This window comes from Charadrius vociferus, unplaced genomic scaffold, assembly GCF_000708025.1.
Source record: "Charadrius vociferus isolate BGI_N301 unplaced genomic scaffold, ASM70802v2 scaffold806, whole genome shotgun sequence".
Lineage (NCBI taxonomy): Eukaryota > Metazoa > Chordata > Aves > Charadriiformes > Charadriidae > Charadrius > Charadrius vociferus.
In genome coordinates this window covers 1,220,247-1,238,554 of record NW_009649038.1, presented here as the reverse complement: position 1 = coordinate 1,238,554, position 18,308 = coordinate 1,220,247, and the positions used below count along the sequence as shown (strand labels likewise).

General features: G+C 40.1%; 1 protein-coding gene across 1 annotated transcript in view; it reads right to left on the bottom strand.

Moving 5' to 3' along the window:
* Window positions 1-18,308, bottom strand: part of MAD2L1 (MAD2 mitotic arrest deficient-like 1 (yeast)) — a 166,630-nt gene that overhangs the window by 86,759 nt on the left and 61,563 nt on the right. The gene's annotated exons all lie outside the window — the stretch shown is intronic.

The following is an 18,308-nucleotide window of genomic DNA, read 5'->3' as shown; positions in this document are numbered from 1 at the left end:
TTTCTGGAACAATTGGCTGAGGTGACAGGTTATCCAGATGTCTTTTCTGAATGCAGACAAAACCAAACCACACTATATCTTTAATGCTTACGTTATAAACAACTTGCATCCACTTCTAAATCTGCCCCTCCGGCTTTCCTTCACTCATATGAGCACTTAAAGTTAAAATGGGGAGTTATTTTGTAAGTCTGTCTCAAGCTTCTGATTGTACTTCCCTTCTTACTTGTACAGCTCATGGACAAGTCAGAGCAGAGTATCTACATTCCTTTTTTATTAATACAGTAGATTTTTTGATTGTGGCTGCCCCTATTTCCAAAACCATTTCTTAGTAGCCTTTTCATCCTGTCTAGGAGATAAGTAACTTTCTTAGAAGGATTATTTTTATGCTTTCTGGTTTTCAATTCCTTTCCATTTTTCTTAGCCATCTACTTGGCAATATAGCCTACTATTCAATTTCCATCTGCTTTTCTTAGCTCTGATGAAAGTTCCTCGTTGTCTACGTACCAAATGTTGGTCTCCTACCCCAGTGTTTCTTTTGATTGATCCTGTTACCAGTTCCATATCCTAATCTTTTGAAATTTCAGGTAATATATTCAGATAGCATACAGTATTTCAATGTAGCTACTTTCAGTGATGTTTATTACTTCATACATCATCCTGAATTGACAACAGTAAATCTGTCATCTTGCTTAGTGAAGAACTGCATAAGGTAGAAGCAGAGTTTCCTTCACTTTTTGTCTTCAGCACAATAAGCTTTCCTACCGCTCTTTACTATTGTATTTTTTTTAATCAGATGAGTATTGCTTCTCTACATATTGAAATACCATTGTATGTCAGTGATAGTAAGTTGGTGTTAGTCTTGCAACGTAAAGAGCTTCTCCAACCCAATGGTATACCAAGAGTACGGCTGGGTTGAGTTGGGACATGTTGGAAACAAATCATTCCCAAGCCATCAGGGAATAAATCCTTGTGGATTCTTCTCTTAGCTGAGAGTCTCTTTCTTATGTCAGAGAAATTCCAAATTTAGCTCAGCTATTTTTTCCTGAACTGAGAAGATATGGAAGACGTCTCTCTGAGAGAAGGACATTAAAATATTTTTCCTTAATGAGTTTTGTGGATAATATTGCCTACACTGGTCTTAACAACAAGTGTAAAGAGGCCATTGCCTACAGAAACTCTGCAATTCATTAGCTAGTTTTATCTTTCTTTCAAAGAAGAAAAGGAAAATATCTGACCGATAGGTCCATCCAACAGTCTCTGAAAGGAAACAATTCTTTAGCCAGACCGTTGCCTAACAACAAAGCCAAACAAAGAGAACTCATTCATTAACTTTTTCTGTTTCTCAGAGAAGAAAGTCTATAATCTAACTAAGAAATGGTTTAGATTTAGAAAATGTGATAGATTTTGCTTTTGGAGGCAAATATTAGAGCACTAAAGAAAGGACAGTACACAGACGTGAATGAGAAATATGGCAAGGTTATCAGTGAGTGTAATGTGGAGGAAAGTAGTCTTTACTGAATAAAAAGGAAAGTATTTTAGGGGAGGGTTCCCATGTTTAACAGAACCCTAACCTTCGTTCTAAGTGGTAAGGGCAGAAAATCTGTGAGGTTTGCTTAGAGTGGTTCACCTTGTGACCAAGCACATTAGGGAAGCTGCTATACAGCACCGAGTTCAGTATGGAGATTATTACACCACTTAACCTTATCCTTAGGTCAGGCCCTCCTAGATCCATTAAGTGTCATTTTGTTTCCTCCCACTTTCAAAAGCCCTTGAGATGGTCTGAAAATACAGGGCCTGTTTTATTTCAAATCATTTAGCATGGATGTAGCTTTGATCTCCTAACCTTTAGCAAAGCAGGGCAGCAGAAGAGCATTGTGGCATCACTGTGGTATGGCATAAGCAACTGGTAACCCCAGCATCCGCGACACCTTTTCTTATTATTGGGACTTTAATCGTGTCAGTAGCTGGTAGAGTCAATAATTTCAACTCCTAGAGATAAGTAAGGGTCTCACAAAATAACAAGTGAACTTAATTTTATTTCATTTTTTAACATTTCTTGAAAGTGCTTCACCAGTTTAGAAAAGAAGCAGGGAAACGTTCATTCGCCCAAAGGAAAAGAAAGGTGACTCACATTGGGCTGAACAAGGCACAGGAGGACACGTGGCCAGCACACATTGCATTCCAGCTGTTCTCAGCGGGGATGGTCCTCTGGAGGCTGGCAGAGATTTGAGTCTCCTGATGACTTTACGCTGGGCTCCTGATATAGAGTTTTAAATTTGGCCTTAGGCAAATAACCTTACTCATGGCTACCCTAGAAATAAAATGGAAACAATGGGACTTGCTTAAACTAGAGGAGTGAGATCTTTGCTTTTAATTTGTAAATATATATGAAGCATTTAGACTAAAGACAGTACGGCATGTGCAGTACAATAGCAGGGTGACTTGTCATCTTATTAACTGAATTAATTGATCAGCCTTTCTTAAGTGAACAGTGAAAGGAAAAAGATTTTGTTTAAATAAAATACTGGTTTACTTTGCTATAATGATTTAAGACATATCCCTGAGGGTGTTCAAGGCCAGGCTGGATGTGGCCTTGGGCAACCTGGTCTAGTGGGAGGTGTCCCTGCCCATGGCAGGGGGGTTGGAACTCGATGATCTTCAAGGTCCTCTCCAACCTAAACCATTCTATGATTCTATGATTATATATTATTACTAGAGGTGGTCTTTAATACAAGTCTCGTGGTATCCTTAACTCTTGGGACCACCTCGTTCCTTACACCTCTTCCTCTGAACAGGAATGTTGCAGCAGAGCACAGTTCAGCACTACATGCTCCATTAAAGGAGCTTATATAGCATCCTATAGGCCTATAGGTCCGGTGGGAACCTTTGGCAGACACAAAAGTACTTTGGAAGACTGTAGGAATGCTGATGACCTGACAATGATTTATAATATTGCATTAGAAAAATAAATACCTGTATAATATGGCAGAACCTGTCAGGATGGATAAAACAAAGATTTGCCAGTAACTATACTGTGCAGCTTTCCAAACCACTGAACCTGCTGGTTAGCCTAGGCCTCTATTTCCTCCAAACCCTCATAAAAATTTATTGCAGATGGATACTAAGAAACTACAGGAAAATCCTTCACTCTTCTAACAGCATCTCTGCCTTATGATAGTCTTGCAGTAACTTTTTTTTCCCCTCCCCCGGCAGGAGAGCCCAACATGGTTTGATCCTCTCTTTACAAATAGCAAAGAAAAAAATTTATCAGCCTATCTGGGATAGGCAAGGGATGAAGCACCAAAAAGCTGTATATGAACAAGAGAGACTTAAATCATACTTGCAATTGCAGGCACAGTTTCAGCTGCTGTGCGAAGAGCCCTGACATGATTCTCAGCCCAGGTATTATTTTGCTCTGGGGGCTGATGGTAACTAACTGCCCAATATATCAGAACAAGACAGTTTTGTGTAATTTGGCTTCTTTTCTGCTATGTATTCATCAATACATCAGGAGCAAAAAAAAGCCCAACTGAGAGCAAACCTGGGCGACAGCATGATTTGGAGCTGACTGAAGGCTGGAGTAATGGGACAGTGTACTGGCACGCTGGGGACCAGGACTTGGCATGTGCCGCGTCCTTTTGTACCGCACGCTGAGCAGAAAGGCATGACAGATCCAGCTGGACATGCTGCACCGATAAATCTCCTCTCACACTGGCAAAACTCAGCATAGCACAGACCTGGCACTGGTGGCTGTACACTTGTACACCATTCATTTGTACCATCCTAAATGCAACCAGTTTACAATTAGATATTGGGTGTTGTGGGCCGCAGTCACCCACCATCGGCAGTGGCAGGAGCTCTGGCTGCCCCTGGGCTGTGCCGACCTGGAGCAGGAGCCGAGCAGAGCCCTGAGCTGTGCCAACACCTGCAGCAGCTTCACAAAAAGCAGTGGTGAGTGTCCCGTGCTTTTCTGTGCTCACGTGTGATGGCCTGTCTCTGCATAAGAGATGTCTCGGCCATGGCTGTGTACAAAATACAGCTCTGCTTATTTCTGAGAAGTATGCACGCAACCCAGGCTCTCTAGAGGAAAATAGTTAAGCTGTGTATTATCTGATGACGTGAAGGCAGTAGTTTAGAGTGACACGGTCCCAAAGCTCTGGTGTGTCCCTTTGACCCTGACACAAGTACCTGCCTACTTTTAAACTTAAAAATGACCAGTCTAAACCTTATTGACTTCCAAAGGCTGGCTTCACAGATTCAGGATGTGCTTCTAAGTAGTTTATTTGTAGAACTATGCTCTTGCCTGGCCAGATGTTTGAGAACAGATAATCTATCATCACAGAGGTAGGAGTTAAAGATTGACAGAGTAAGTTATTCTGGGATATTTTTTTCTTTTCCTGAAGGAAAAAATCTGCTGTATCTAGATCTGCAGGTTACTAAGGTAGTATGTGGATTTACTGAAATGTTTCTCTGTGCACACAATTTTTTGCAAAAAAGGAACACTATCTATTTTTCTTTCCACATACTGTAGTGTGCTAGTGAAGCTACTAGGGAATGTCATTCTGTGGAATTCGGAATCTTACTCCTCAATCAGGAAAGTCTGAGAACTGACAGCTGTGTTTGCTGGAAATATCAGGAATTGGGATGTGGAATTCAGGACGTGTAGAATTATGAATACCAATAATAGACGTCTGTTTGAGCAGTCTTAATTTTTTCCAAATATTTATTGGTATGGCTTGTCTGATCACATATATCACATTTATTTCATTGGTAACAACTGTTCTTTGTCATGAAACATATATGAAACTTAAGCTTGTCCTGTATATTGTTGTTAGTGCTTTCTTTAAAAAAAAAAAAAAGATTTATTAAGCCCTGAAAAATCCAAAATAGAAAAGAGGACTTTTTAAACGTGAAAAAACGTGACAAGCATGTACAAGCATTTTGAGAACTGATTGGCATTCCATAATGAATAGCATGAGAATAAATTATAGCAAACCAAAATCTTATTAAAGGCTATTGAAAAGCATAAAATCTCCTTATTAAAAAGCAAGCAATAGAACAAGTGCAAGAGTTAAGCGAGTATCTGATTCAGTTATACATGCCCTGAATCAAGATTGAAAGTGTAGAGATGTCAGTATGATTTTGATATTCTAATTAGAACTATTTTTATTCATTAAGAGGTTACAGATACAAAGAGATAATCTCTTATCTCATAAGAGAATACTTTTGGCATATGAGAATCCTTATTAAGGCTACAGATCTGAATAAGTTTTACATTGACTATGAAGCATGCTTTGTGCATTCCTAGCGACAGTAGGTTAAATCTCGAGATAACCACTTCAGACTGGCTGCATACTTCAGTATTTTCCCCCCTTCACAGTTGTTAAAACTTTATAGAGCCTCAAAACATATCCAGATGGACAGTAACTGTGACTGCCACTTATGAAACCAGTATAATCTAGCACAATACACAAAGTAGGGTAAGTGTGGAAGGAAAACAAGTTCTGAATAGAGGACCTCCTTGGAATATTGGATCAGCCATCAGACACACCAATTCTGTTTAGACAGGCCTGTTATACACACCCAAATGTTCTGCAAAACAAAGCACACCCCCAACCTTTCACCACTGCAGCTCCTAAACACTTCTGCCCAAGGGTGGTCTTCACCCTGCTTGAGGCAGTATTTGTGCCTACATCTTTATTCACAAAATGAAGCATTGGTTTCCATAGTTTTTTGGCAAAGCTGAGACACATAAACCGTGTTCTTCCTCTCAGAGGAATATCGTATCTTGGCAGTTTTATTTGCGTCTGACCTTTTAAATATGCAATAGCAAAATATGAACAAATAGATCACTGTACCATTGCGCTGCCATTCTGTCTCCAGTGGATTCCCCCCCACACCTCTTTCAGCCTGCTTGTGTGAAGCCAGGATTATTGTAAATAACATAACCATAGCAGAGAATTTGGTCAAGATAAAACTGTTATTTGAAATTGTAGTCTGTTCACTTGTGGGATAATGTCTGCTAAGAACACCAGATAACAATATGTAGTGGCTTCTATAGATTTTTTTTTTGTGCTGGGCACAAAAATAATACATACTTTTTTTGCATACAGTATGTATATATCACAACAGGATCAATAGGTAATGGAGCCATGAAATAAGAAAAAAGCCCAAACATTGGCAGATTTACAGCAATTTAATCTATGGCTTCATTCCTCGCTCCAGCTAGAATGAGTGCTTAATTCAACTGAACTTAATTCTGACACCTATTTCTACTTAGCGTATGTTGGCAGAGACACATCTGAGTGCAGCAGGCACTCTCAATTATTTCCTTATTTGTCACATTTCACGGATTTCCAACATCTAAGTTAGCAATTAAAAAAAATTGTTTGGGAAATTGCGATTTTAATTCATGATATTTCACCCCCTTTCCTGCCGTTCTCCCTTTCCTTTCAATTCATTGTATTTGCATTACGTTTTAACACCCTAGTGCGGCTGTTCAAGTTGCATACCTGCTGCTTGTGGAGAGAGTGTGTTTTGAAATATATCGTGCAAAAGGACAGCGTCTCTTAACACATGGTAGTAGTGCTGTGTTTTTGTTTGCTGTGCTTGCCATATGTCTTAATGGAGCCTGCTCTTCTTTTCCAAGAAATTTAAATTTTTTTTGGTCTTTTTGTATCGCAATTAGAGATTGGCACATGAAGTATTTCATTAAGCTGTGAATATTGCTGTGTATTGCTAAGTTAAAAAAAATGCTGTGTCAGTCAGCTATGTCTGACTAACAAACTTAATTAAAAGTACAAAAGGCTAGGTAAAACCTAAATTATCTTGGAGTCTTTTAACCAGCTGTAATATATCCATACGACACTATGCTACTGAGTAAGGAAGCTATCAGTATGGCTTTTGTCAAAGCAAAAAGACCCCGACGACTAATTCTGATATTTTTGTGTGTGTTTTCTTCACATTGCAAACAAAGCTCCAGCCTTTAGCGTTTCAGCTCAGATCCGTTTTGTACCAGAGGTGACTGAGCCACTTGAACAGTCGGTTGCATGTAAATGTGCTGAAAAAGAACCAGATCATAAACAAAAGCATGCTGGGGCTTCAATAAGTGAAGCACAAGAGCAGAATATTAACCACGAATCCTGCCTAGGTAAAAATTCCTTTTGCTTGGTCATGGCATGTAACAAGGTTTCATGCCTCTCTTTCTGGCCCGTTGAGTGCCACAGACTCCCCAGGAACCTTATTTCATTCAGATGTCTGCCTCTTAATGAGCGGATCTTCAGAGGAACAGCTATTTACTGATTCATTGCTGGGTTACACCTTTAGCACATGATTTTCTCTCACAATATTTCATGAAATAGGAAACTCACTGCATCAGCCAACTCAAACCAGAAGCAATTGCGAGAATCCTCATGCAGCCAACATTGGGAATATGGGACTCTCATGTAGCTACACAAATTATTTCAAAATTTAATAGTCCCTTCAAGTGACTTAAGCACTAATTAGGGACTCTAGGGTACATTAGAAAATATACTGTGTCATTAAACAATACTGTTTTAAGCATCAGTATATACAAAAAGTGATAGAAGTGATTTAAACATGACTGTCTTCTTCACGCCTTGGGGCTGTATCTACTTCACATCTTGTAATTTTTCAGGCTTGCACCTTTGACTAGGAGGAGACCGCATGTGTGGGTTAATTGTTAAAATACATTTCCTTTACCCATTCATTCTGTCCAAATGTTTGCAGTTGTGGAACTGTTCAAAACACTCCTTTAGTGAAGTATGGCTGTATGGGGAAGACTGGGAAAGGAGAGAAAAAAGAGACTTTATGCCTTAACTCCTCCCTGTAGTTTATGTCTTTTAATCTTTCAAGTCTTGAGCTTAAGTTTGACGGTTTTCTCATCCAGAATGTCCCCCTTGAAGGCCAGCTACCTCCTAAATTTACCATGTTGACAAAATAACCAAAAGATTGATTTGTTAGATAGACATCAACAATTAATAAATTAATTTTAAAATACTTTCTTTCCCTCAATACTTTTGCACTAAATTTGCTTTTTGAAGCAAAAGGTAGTGCAGTTGAAGAAGGGTTGGAAGTATTGAGCTAGCTAAGTATAAAAGGTATGCATGAGAGTGTTAAGTCCTGGATATTGTTATTCAATATTATCACTGACCATCATTATTTCATCATGTCAGCAGAAAATAGGATGTATTTAATTTGTGAATTCGTACGCTTAGCTGGAGGAATGCTTTTCTAAATGTCAGTCATTAGTGAACTTGAGCTAGATTACAGTATAAAGTTGTATTCTTGTATCAGATGGTTCTGTTTAAATCTAGGTGGTCTCTACTGCTTTCACTGAAATTGCTTGAATTTAATTCACAGTAATTGGAATTGGAAATGGTCTATGTAATGAACAGACTCTACTATGTGTAGCGCGCCATTAAAAAGTAACATAAGAAAAGCTTGGCTTGACACAGACTATAGCTCGAGACTAGTGAAAAGAACATATTTGACTATGCAAATGTGGTTCTCTAACAAGATTATGAATTAGTAAAATGTGAATCTAAAGTCATAATTGGTGGCATTTTTCCAGATGAAGGAGAAGAATTTAGGATTAATGCAAAGGTGGGTTAGTTTTGTCTCCATCATCAGACTACAAAAAAAAAAAAATTAGAAAGATGGAGAGGAGAGAGGTATTTTCCTGAACCGCAGCTACTCAGAAACCTTCCTGTCCTCTCTCCTCCCAGCCTTTTCTTTTCCTTTCAGGCCCACTTGGACAAACATCAGTCAGTCTCGTTATTTTAGTCTTTTTTGATGATGTTCTGTGGGTTTCCAGTTCATTTCTGCATAACCTGAAAAATTCATATTCACATCACAAGCTGACCAAAATGTTCTTTAATTATTTCCCAGGAGCTTTGCTTCATTCTCCGAGTGGGCACCACTGTGTTGCTACAGTGAAGGGCTTGTCAACACTCCCATTATAGATGTCTAATTTTGCAGGATAGTATAACCCAGCTGACTTAATTGCATAGAGCTGCAATTCGTTCTACAAGATTTCAGGAAAGATGCCAGTTATTTAACATGCTTACATTGGAATAACTTGGCTTTTTTTTTCTTTTTTGGGGGGTGTCTAAAACACGATGGGGAAGAAAAAAGCCAATCACAGCAGAGTGATTGCTAGATTGATTCTTGTCAAGATAGCTCTTCATTCCCATCTATATGTTGCCTTTCTCAGGTATCGGTTTTTAGACTCAAGTGTCTCTGTCACACCTAATGCCTTCCAGGGGAACTTAGTACCCAGCTGGTTTCTCGGTAATGTCTTTGTTTCTCTCACTTTTAATCCTCCTGTGACTTAAGACACATTACACATGATCAATTTTTTAATGTCTTATTAGAACATAGAAGTTTTACGAACGAGATATTGAGGGACACCCACTGCTTGAGCTGGGTACCAAACACCACCCACGTGTGGCTCACCTGTGGCCTCTGTCACTATGAGTAAGTACTTTAGATACTAAATGGATATCAATATGTTTAGCCCTGGGATGTCTTCTACCAGTGGCTGGAGAAAGCACACATTAGCTTCTTGTGAGCAATGCTATTGCCACTGCCAGGAGTTGTCCCTCCTAGGGAAGGTAAGAAAGGTACCTTCATACTTGTGACGTCTTCAGAGCATTTAGATTAGGTTCAAGGTAAAACTTTGGCTTTCTGAGTATTTATGTATGCAAAAGTCTTTGAACTATTTGAAAATTTTCAATAGTAACTTCTGCGTTTTCTTCAGTCCAAAGGGACTTTAAAAATTCAGATTGGAGCAGCTGAGGGTGAAAGAAAGTTCACCTCTTATCGTTCATCCAAATTTGTCGAGGCAGTTTTATGAAAGCAGTGAAGTGAATGCAGAAACTAAATCCAGGGACCGCTTGATAGTGCTCTAAGCCAAAAACAAAGCAGAAAAAAAGAGCAGGAATTGCTACTATAGCTTACATCATATGTAACTTAAATGAAGGGGAACAGGATCGATACAAAGTGTGTGGGCGAGGCAGGCAGACACATGGTGCTGGAGATACAAGGTCAAACATGAAACTCTTTCTTCCAGATTGAAATCCAGGGAATTGTCAACAAGTCCCCATCCACATGGAATAAGTGAAAATGCGATTGTGAGGGGCCTGATGATAACCCTAGGACAAATGCTGCTCTCCTTCAGCCTGGCGTCAATTCAGAAATCTTCCGGCTGCGCTGGGACTGCTTTGCATTGCCGTTCAATAGAGCTCGAGCAGAGTTTCTCCCGGAATCATAACACATTTAGCCCCAAGGTGAACATATGCATCTGTTTTTGTATTCAAGTTTTTTCTTGTGCAGTTCAATAGTTTCTTGCTAGTAGCCTCAGGGATATTTCAATAAGATGAAGCCTTTTACCTACAGGACCATAAAAAGAGAAGAGCTAACAAGGGGCTATGAGGTGTTATGGCAAAGGTGATGAGGTGCCTTTATGGGACCTCTGCAAAGTGCTTGACACCCCTAGTACAACAGGAAGGATTCCTCTTGCAGCAGTGTCTTGAGGAAGGTGGGAAAATGAAGCTTTTCCCAACCATCTTTCCTCTGCGCACGTGTGCACAGGAAATCTTGAGGCACCGTCTGTGGCACGTTAAACACTGTGCTCAGCCAATGTTCCCAATTCCCAGCTGAAAACGCATGGAAATCCACTGCTGGCAAATCTGAGGCTGTCAGGAATTGAAGCCATTACACTCAGTCATATTTATATTCTATTAATGGTAGATCAGTCTCAATAAAGACAAGCTCTGCCGCTAGCTTCGGTTACAGTCTATGTGGGATACCGACATTGACTGCTATACAGTGTATATGGCAGTTTCTCACCAGTGGGAGGGCATGGGCAAATTCTTCACAGCCACCTTTTATAAATGATGGATGTATTAGCCTCTTTTCTTGCCAGCGAGGTCCTAGGAACTTGGCTTCCAGACTCTTGAAATTTGGCTTGGCCAAATCATTTAGCGTTGAAGTCTAAGTAAGCAGCACTGTGCTGATTTGCTGTTTAATCATTATCCAAACTACCCCACTGGGCTGTTACACGCAGCTCACATCCAGCACCCCGCTCTGGGAAAAAGATCCAGCATCACCAGTAAGACTGGCAAGACGAGACAGGCAAACAGGGTTCTGCTTGTATTTACCTTTTTAAACTTCGTCAAAATCTTTTATTCTACGTTAAGGCATATTTTGATATTTCCTGAGGTCAAATGGAGAATACTGAGTTTGCTCTTTCAAATCAGTAATCAGAAAAAAATATATTACAAGAATTAATAAATACTTAAGAAGACAAATTTTATATGGATATGTAAGGTACAATTCCTATGTGGATTTTTAAGTTAGAAGTCTGGTTAAAGGAAAATTTGTTAGACCCTCCCTCCTGCTTTAGCAGTTAGAGAAATATTTTGTAAAGTTTAGATCTGCAATTCAGCTAGCAACTCTGCAGCCTCCTCCAGCTTCAGAGTCCAAAACTGGAGACATTTTTCCACTCAAAGGCTGCAATATTCAAAATAAGTGTGCATATGCCTGGCCAGGAGAGTGCCTCGCTCCTGAGCAGAGCATTCCCAGAGCCTTCTCTGAGAAAAGATCTCTGAAGAGTTTCACCCTGTAGTTTCACCATTTCGGGAAGTGTGCACATTTTCCATAGATTAGTCCAAAGTCATAAAAGAAGAAACGCTCTTTGCTGGCTGAAGCATTAGCTGTTACCAAGAAAATGATTCGGAGGGTGCAACGTAGAGAACGAGAGGTTTAACACTAGGCTTGAGTGCCCAACGATGACGTGGGAACCATGGGTCAGTTGGCAATAAATACAATGTACTAGTAGATGTACTATCCCATATTTCCCAGATTGCTGTCACAGAGTTGCATTTGCTCAGAGCTTTGTTTCAGAGATACCAAAATATGAGTAGGGGGTCTCCAGAGGTTTTCATATAGTTTTGCTATATCAACCCATAGCGTTCAGCTCTCATCATATGCCTGTTATGTGTGGGGAGAGGTTTTTGGACTTCATCTGACAGTTTCTACCCTAGGAAAGGAGTGGTTTGATACTATCACAATACAAATAATTAATTCTAATCATCATGGGCATTGGTTTGTTTTTTAGAGATGGAGACAAGATGGAAATGGGACCATTTCACTGAACCTCATTTTGGATTCCAAGGACTTAATCAGCTATTGGGAAAAATCACATCATCCAAGGTCAGAGTTTCTTTTACTATAATAATTTTAAATTATAAATTAAATATTTTAAATATATAAATTAAATTATAATATTTTTAAAAATAAAAAGATCATTAGACTTTTAAAGGAACGCTTGTAGTAACAGGACAATTAGTAAGAGCACAAGGTGGAAAGTATGGCTAAAACTCTTATTACAACTTTTTTTCAGATCTCTCTTCTTCTGTGAATATTGGTTATGGTTCTGTCGTTAAAAATAAACTTCTACTGTTATCAGGGCTTTTACCTCTTCTGAATTATGGTCCTAACCCTCTTGAATGAGCAAAAAGGATGATAACCTCACACTAGCTCCCACAATTTGTTACATACTATTTTACCCAGCATTTATAAAATCCTTCTATAATTTATGATAAAAATGTATTTATATGTTTTCTCTGAAGCATGAGGGGGAAAATTACATTCACGCACATGAAATGCTTGTTGAAATAACAGGTAACTGGGAAAAAATACTGGCTAAAGTTCTACTGAGAAAAGGGCTTTGCTAGTGTGCAGAAATTAATGCCAGGTTTCCAAGGGGTTTCCAATGGTACAGCACTGTGATGGGTGGTCCTCTTCTGTGTTTCCCGATTTGCTTTGTAAAAATATGTTAATATTAATTAATGTTAATTAAAGAAATGAGAAAAAAAAGGCAGTATAAAATACATTAAGATGGAAACATTAAAAGAGAACAATAAAAATCTGGAAGCGACTGGTAGCAGTTTTGCCTGGCAGGCAGGTGTTGAGGGTGCCAACTTAAGGTAAAAATTGTACAGGCACAGCATATCAGCACTGGACCTATAGGCATTCTCCAAGATGGTATTTTTGATTTGCAGTAGGTCTGCTACTCGCATCAGGTCAGTTGTGCTATCTTGGTTAGGACCTGAGTCTCCATCACTGCTGTAAGGTCTGTATGTAAAATGAAATAGGAATTGTGATCAGGTCTGTGGGACAGGTGCTACCTCAGCACCTCTGTGCCTTTCACCAAACTGAACGTTCATGACTCCAACATTGAGACAGACGGACAAAAGCGTCATGGAAAAATGTTGTGCTTTTTACTTGAAGTGCTCATAAACACATCTGAGAGTACAACATACTGGGTGTATTATGGTGTTTGAAACTGTGTATTTTATTTCCCAAAGATAACGCAACAGTTAATTTTCTGCTTTAGTTATAATGCCTTTCCCCAGCATCAGTTGCTACTAAATAAGTCCCTATCGTTTTCCAAGGGCGTAACTTGCAACAAGACAGCAATAACAATTACATATTGTTTTCAAATAAGATGCGATTTTCCTTTCTGGCAGGCAGCAATGGGGTTTTAATGTGTAACATTTGTTTAATAAAACTCACAGATGCTTGCTTGACAATTGCAAAGGAAGAAAAGAGAGGAAAACAAACCCAAAGAAAGGCAAAAAATATAAAGAGCAAATGAAAGATTCAGCTTCCATCACAACTATTCATCTTGTGTCCCAGGCTGATGATGCACATTTTGGCTGGCTCAGTTATCTCTGGTGAACCTGTGCATAGCAGGGAGGTGTTGGGATCTGAGTCCCTGCGTTGCTGAAGTGTTGCCTCGATTTCCCACAAATGAAGAGATGCTGCCTATTACCAGGAGGCCCCCAGCTTTACGAAGGTCACAGCATTTTGGCATTTGTATTCTCCTGAGGCAGTTCAGCTGAGCAGAACAGGGTTTTTTTTGTTGATTACACATGGCTGCTCTATCTCCAAGGTCTGCCTGCACTTTTTAGTTAGTAGTGTGTGAATTGCAGCGGACATTTCTTCTTTTGGAGCAAGAGATAACATGTATAACTAATGGACTGTTTTTGTGATAAACTGAAAAAAATATAATTCTAATCTTAAAACCCAAAGGAAACCCCACTTCTTTGCAGTTCAGACCCTTTAATAGCAAGGTAATGGATACACCAGAGAGAGAGGGGACACAGATACACTGCAGAATACAGGACCACCTTCTAGTTGAGATTCCTGAGCCCTTTTAACTATGAGAGATGAATCTCTATTATTATCTCCACAACTATAAAAGGATGTGGGGCCAAGAGAGAAGCCTCCCTCGGGTCACCCAGCCAGCTGCAGATCTCTAGTGAGATCTTGGGTCTCCCACCTTCTGTAGCCCCCCAGCCACTGGCTCATTGAATGCCCACTCCGAATCACAATTGGAAATACTGGAAGAGAGTTACCATGCAAGTGGGGCCAGTCAAGTAAAAGCAAAAATCATAGGGAATAAGGTTTCCAAAATATACAAAACCCAAATGTAAATATAGAAGACAAATATAAATGGCACCAATCTCATTCCGGTAGATGAAGTACACTGTGAAGTGGCAGTAGTCTAACCTGAACAACTGGAAAAGCCAACATCTACAGAAGAGCTAGGACAGTAGCTATGGTCATTGCTTTTTCTATGTCTATTTTTTGAGTCCTCCAGTATATCTGGTGAGTGGCAATAGGCACCCTTTTTCCTGAACAGACCCAAACTGCAAGACTTTGAAAAGAGTCCATCAGCACTGCCTCATGGCTGGTGCCAGGGAGCAAGAGACAGGTGACTGTGAGGGCCTCGGTCTAAGTGGTTGGACAAAATCCAGGGTCTCCATGTATTCTGCCTTACAAAGAAAAATTGTTATTCTCACCATGTATCTTTGAAGCAATGCTGCTTACCTACGAAAGTCCTGTTCCCCAGGCCCAGGAGATGTCAAGCCGCAGGAGATGGTTTTGTTCACACAACTCTAGGTCAGGTTCAGCCAGGACTCAGCCCACCAGCCCTCTTCCTCTCAGCTTCCCACGCTTGCTCCGTCTCTGGTCTGTTTGGACTACTTCCTCACTCTCAGCTTCTCTGTCCTTGTTTCTTCTTTTATGAAGACACAAAAATCTCCAGAGAACAGATAAATGGGTCATGACTAGTACATCTCCGCATCTTTGTTTTGGATGGTAAAATCTCTCTGTACACAAAGTGAGATATCTGAGTGTTATACGAAGCAGGTTCCCTCATCTTATCCCAATGCCTTTAATCTGAATCACTGTCTGTGCAATCCAGTATTTACTAATCATAGCGGGTACAAGAAATACTGCAGCAAAAATAGTTTCCTAAATTTAGGTACACTCCAAAAATTTGCAAGTTCAATTTGTATTATAATGTGATACCAGCACATTATAATTTTTAATTAAAAATTGTATCCCTTCGTACCGTCTGCAGCTCTTTCAACAGGGCTGTCATCCAGAAACAAGGCAAAGCGAGCCAATCTCCATAGAGAATGGGACATCACATCCTGACCTTAGTACACAGACAGGGTTTTTTTCAGTCATCACATAAACATTTCACTGGCACAAAAAGTAATCAGCAGGCATCATTTTGTAATGGATGGCAGACTGGAAAGGGAGCAGTTCCAAACTGACAGAGCAGGCATGCTTCTTCAGGTCAGCCTATAACTTGTGATAGTATTGTGCTCAAAAATTCCTTTAGAAAAGGGATCCCCCAGATGGTTATGGATCAGGAGATCCTTTGTCATTATCCACCAGAAACAATGAACGAGCTCCCTAGGAAAAAAGCAAAATAAAACAACACATAAATGCATCTTATTCTGTAGCAAATCCAGTTGTATTTTTCTCTTCCTCCAGCAAGTGAGAGAAATGCTTTTGTTCTGTGTCTTCTTTCCTACCCGTGTGTATTAGACCTGAATACTAGGGATAATTGTAAAAGTAAAAGGAGACTTTTTTTTTTTTTTTAAAGTAGAAATATCCAGTAATAACCATATTTAACTCATAGCAATGTTCTGAAAAATCATGTGTTTGTAAGTCTGAAGAATTTTTAAGGGATTACGTGCTGAGGATGGGACAGAAAAAATATCAGCCAGAGTCACTGGTGGCCTCTGATGGCTTGCTGTTCAGTTAGGCTGTAAAATTCCCATTAGTTTAAAAGAAGGCAGGATTTCAAGGTATGCAGATTATACCTACCTGAGAAACATGCATCAGTTTTAATACAGGACACATATACATTCATTGTACCTTCCCACATACAACACACTTGCTACATTGCAGATGGCTGAGCAGAAGCTGGTGGCACGGCTCTCTCTAGCCATGCACAGTCCCTGTGCTGTTACAGCCAGTGCACGCTGCCTCCTCCAGCATTTCTTTCCTGAGGCTTTGCTTGATGCTGTTTTAATTCTTCACCCTGTAGGGCTCTATCACTCATTTTCCTTGGGAGATCATTCCACAGTTTAGTAGATATTAATATGGCTTATTTTACCTCTGACGTTCAGCCTAGATTTTACTTTCCTTAATTTAATTCTGTTTTCTACAAATATTTCTTTTTCTCCATGGGTATTAAGGTGTTCCTATTTTGTTCCAGATAGTCAGGCTATTAGCAACTAGAAATTTGTATTACTTCTTAGTTGGAGAGACCTAATCTTGAGCAGTTATAGGTAATTATGGATTGTACTTAGGGGTCCGCTAAAACTGTCTGCTTGATTAACTATCCCTGCAGGGATGATAATTGCTGTCACACATGAAAGTATCAAGTGCAGAGCAGAAGCACAGCCCCTCCAGCAGTGTACAGGGCGGCACTGATGGGGTCTGAGAACAGCTCTGTGCGGTCCCTCGGGCTGGGGGAGAAGAGGGAACCACGTCCCGGTTCCCTGTAACACTGGAGACCAAAACAGACCCACAAGATACGCTGCCGGAGGGACCACGGTTAGATTATCTTCTCCCCAGTCTGTTGTACCCTAGTACAGAAACAGGGAAATGCGACTATTGGAAATTAAATTAATGAGAAGAGGAAGGCATGGGTTATATTCTGATTTCACATTGGCTTAAATCAGGAGCTGCTCTGACAGTCTCATGGAATTTATATGGGCCTGAGTGCCAGCTGAATTAAAAGGCAGCTCAGGCTGAGGTGATGTGTGCCGCCAGGTTTGCTTTTACTTATTTAATTATTTTTCCACCAGTGATGTTTAAATATCCATCACAACAGGTACTAAGGGAAGACTCCAGGAGCCTTTCCCAGCTGTTTTGGGCTGCAAGCCGCAAAGCTTGCCTCTCATAGTTCAGTTTTAGCTTTAGGCACTTTAAAGTTAATAGACTCATTTGAGCAAAGGGCTTATTTGAAATCCACATTGGAAAAAAGTGAGCATAAGTGTGCTAGTGCCAAGCCATAAACACATTTATACAGTGCAGTAAATCAATACCGCTGCCTTTCCTTGGAGAGACCAGGCCAATTAAGCTGAATGTACAGGACATGATGATGGAACCTGTTCAGCTTATTACGGGACCGGTAGCAAAGGCTGCAACCATACCACCCTGCTGAGGCGCATTTTGACATTCCCCAGCCTGGCCAAATTTTAGACCACTTGCTTTCAGCTTGTCATGCATCGACTACCAGAAGAGAACAGAGATTATTTTTTTTAATTATCTGAAAAAAAATGGTGGGAGTCTAAGGAAGGATTCAAGGAGGGGGGGATGAGCGTGTGTGTGTGTGTGTGATAGTTTATTGTTTCACTGTGTGAAAAAGTTTGTGAAGTTTTTTTGTTGGAAGAGTCATTCAAATACAGGCTGGGCTCCAAACACTGCAGCTTTTTCCTGTAGTCACCTGCTTAAATTTAAGTCTGTGAATAGTCACATCTATTGAAGCATTTGTGGGTTGGCTGTCTTCCTTTGGACTGGGGTTAAAGTTACTAACTTCATGAATCCAAACTGATCTTGATGACCACGCAGTGCATGGAAGGTAGCGAGAAAGGCAATGAGAAAAATGTACAGTGAAAATGGAAAGACATTACAAGCATCATGTGGGTGTGGCATGAGGTTGAGCAAATGGGAAGAGGCAGGAAAGGTGATGCCTGTCTACATCTTCCACTAGTAGAGAGTCTACAAATGTGCTTGGACTCTGCAATGCAATAACGATGCCACACTCACTCTCATACTTTCCTACATAAGTAGGGGTCCTATAATCTGACCAGTGACTTTTTGCAAGCAAGAAAACATTCAGGTTTTTTTGTTATCGCAGCATTTCACTCAACTGCCTTAATTACAGGGTTTTCTGCCCTCCCCCCCCC